At 42.4% G+C, this 3,155-nt stretch overlaps 1 pseudogene; it reads left to right on the top strand.

Annotated features, from left to right (window-relative positions):
- Positions 1-673: 673 nt before the first annotated feature.
- LOC137759054 (rho GTPase-activating protein 17 pseudogene) lies at positions 674-2,199 on the top strand (annotated as a pseudogene).
- The last annotated feature ends 956 nt before the right edge of the window (positions 2,200-3,155 follow it).

Below are 3,155 nucleotides of genomic sequence, written 5' to 3'. Positions count from 1 at the left end.
AACTAACACTAAGAAGCTCTCTTTGTTTTATGCATAAAGTCTTGACATGGAACATTAGAGCAATTAAGAGACAGTATTAACTGAAAACTGTTTGGTTTGCAATATTGGATAGAGTGCATAGGAGACACAAAATCCCTTAACTTCCATTTTAGTATTAATGCTTATATAAACAGTATGTATGGAATATTTTCAGAAGCAACTTTAAAAGAAGACAGAGTAAATTGTATTTGGTAGTACATATTTCACCATTTCCTTTGTTAAAGAGACAAGTCACTTTCAAGGTCACACTTCAGCAACAACCAAGTTAAAATTAATTTTTTTTCAGAAATGGCAATTAAGTGGCAGTATAATTATTTCTTACAAGAAAGAACAATACATCCTGCAAAGAAGAATTTCTCCCACAAAGATTCAAACTGTATGAATATTAAGTGTTTATATTTGCATTATGCAATCAATTTCAAAATAAAGTAGTATCATATACATTCCATATGTTTCCACGCTTCCACATTTCATCTGATAGAAGGACCAGGCTTCCACGAATTTTGTGCAACTGACATAATGATTTAGCCAAATTCAACCTGGAGATCCTATCAGAGAGCAACCTGAAGTAAGATAGCAGAAACAGAAACATAAGAAAGGAAGTAGGGCTATGTCACTGCGAGTGACACGTGACATGGCCAAAGGTGAGTCTGGGGAACCACTGATGCTGCTGCCCTGCCTTTTCAGGCCTGAGTCCCTAAGGAGTGAAGAAGTTCAACTTCATGAAGCAGCTGGCCAACCAAACTGTGGCTAGAGCTGAGAAAACAGAAGTCCTCTGTGAAGATCTGTTACAATTCAAGCTGTGCATGGACATGGTTCAGTCAATATACCACCATTCCCACAAGAGCCTGATGGTGTGCTTCCAGGGCCAGTGTGGCACCGATGCCAGGAGGTACAGAAAACCCCTTTGAAAACTCAAAATATCCAAAACGCATCAGCTCAGCTGGAAGAATTTCTCTTGGGGAGGATGCTGGACACATGTGGGGATGCTGAGAATCGATTAGCTCTAAACTCTCTCAGCATGATGGAGTGCTTTTCTTTGTTGAAGAAAAGATTGTGGACTTTCTGCATGGCATAAACAGAAGTGGAGATCCCTAAATATCGAGAAACAGAGGAAATAGCTCAATAAAATGGGATTTGGTTAGAGCTAGGTGGAACTAAGCTCACAAAACTTCAGAAGTCAACTTTCAGGGGCTTCCATAAAAAATAGATACATTAAGAGATGGTTGAAGCTGGAAATCAAGTAGAACACTGCAAGGATCAATTTGCAGCAGACACGAGCAACTGTATGGCCAAAGAAGGGCAGTATAACAAATTCTTTGTTTCATTATTAGAAGCCCAAGCAGATTACCATCAAAAAGCATTAGCAGTCTTAGGAAGGGCCCTCACTGGAATGTGAGCCAATCAAGGTAGGTGAGAGGAAAACCAGCTTTGGGGACTCCTTTGAAAGAATAGAGGTGGTTCTGGTTGAGACCTGTGTCGTTGCTTCTCCTAGAGAACCACATAGAGAAGGGCATTTTAAAATTGGTATTGGGGACTCCAAGTTAAAGAAACTGAGAGCTGTTTTAGACTGCTCTACCTCTCGCCTAGATGAGTTCTATTCAGACCCCCATTCTGTAAGCTGTTGATTTAAAGTCCTAATTATGGAAATTGCCTTACATTTTGATGACTTTCAATCTGTGTGAATAATGGACACAAGTTGCAAGTGTGCGGGGTTAAGACAAAAAACTTCAAGATTTATGGAGAACAGGTCAAAAGTTGTCACCACAAAATTTTGTTAACTTTAGGTATTTAATTAAGTTCCTTGCAGAGTTTGCTTATACCAGCAGCATTAACAAAATGCACTGCAGTCATTTTTGTGCCTAACTTGTTATGGGCCAAAAATGAAGGAATGCTTGCCGAAATGGCTGTAGCCACATCCATTCACGTGGTTATGGTGATTGAACAACTCATTCAGTATGACAACTGGTTCTTCCCTATAAAGGTAAAATGTAATGTATCGGAGCATTTGTACATCTCCACACAAATTCCATCACTCTTCCCACACTGGAAATGACTAACTCAGGGACCCTGCAGAAGAAGTGGCCTGCCCGTTTGGTGGAGATGGAAGGAGAATTGGCTAAGAAGGAGAACTTAAATATGAAGCTTATGGACTTCTAGGGTAGCACTCTAAAGAAAGCATATATCCCCTGCTTTCCACCTGCCTCTCCCATCTGCAGATCACATCACCTTGGCTTCAGTGGGCCCAGAGCATCCTCCCAAAGCTCTATGGCTGAAAGCAGTGAAGGGGATAAGACCGCCCCTACTTTATGGACACACTGGAACAGGGGCTGAGGAACTGGAGTCAGATAACTATTAGCCAAAGCCAGTCTCAGGCAGCTGCCAGGTCCCATCAGCTTTGGTACAACTCACAATTCCTCTTATCTTAGCACTCATACTTTGCTCTGAGCTGTTAAAAATCCTTCCAGCACCCCTAAAACCAGGAAAACCACCTTCTGGCTATCCTGGGGGCCAGAGTTGCCCAAGAATATCTTAGCATCTAACCAGTCTCTCACCAAATCCTCCTTTCACTCAACATACAGGTCAGGCTCTCGGCTAGCCCTCCGCTGTCTCCCAGCTCTCTGGGCCCTGGGGGGTACTTCCATAGCCTGTCCTTTACAACCTCACAAACACCCACTGACACAGCCCCAACCTAGGCCAGCCAAGTTGGGTAGCCATAGCCCTTCCAAACCCATGGCATTGCCCAGTGAGCCTGGACTTGAGCAATTATCTCACACTTCTCTCCAGAGTCCAACACCCTTAGTACTTCACTCAAAGAGGACAGTCCTAGATTTTAGCTTCTTAGATTCAAGCTGTGAGTAACCTTGGGACTGTACAGTTACATAGTGAAATCTTACTGAGGCCAAGACAAATACCAAAGCCATGATGCTGACCCAGTGTGCCCCCATCCCCTTATTCTCCTGATGCCCACTCAGTGGGGGATGGCAACCTCACCAACACAGCACTAACAGCTTTCAAAATAGTAATGGATATATGATCTTCCATATTTAGTAATAACTGGGGCTTATAATATTTTATGACAACAATTCTAGGTTTTCAGAACCACTTGGAAGCAT

Source organism: Eschrichtius robustus, chromosome 1 (assembly GCF_028021215.1).
Source record: "Eschrichtius robustus isolate mEscRob2 chromosome 1, mEscRob2.pri, whole genome shotgun sequence".
NCBI lineage: Eukaryota > Metazoa > Chordata > Mammalia > Artiodactyla > Eschrichtiidae > Eschrichtius > Eschrichtius robustus.
Note: the sequence above shows the minus strand (reverse complement) of the source record. Positions and strands in the feature narration are given on the sequence as shown.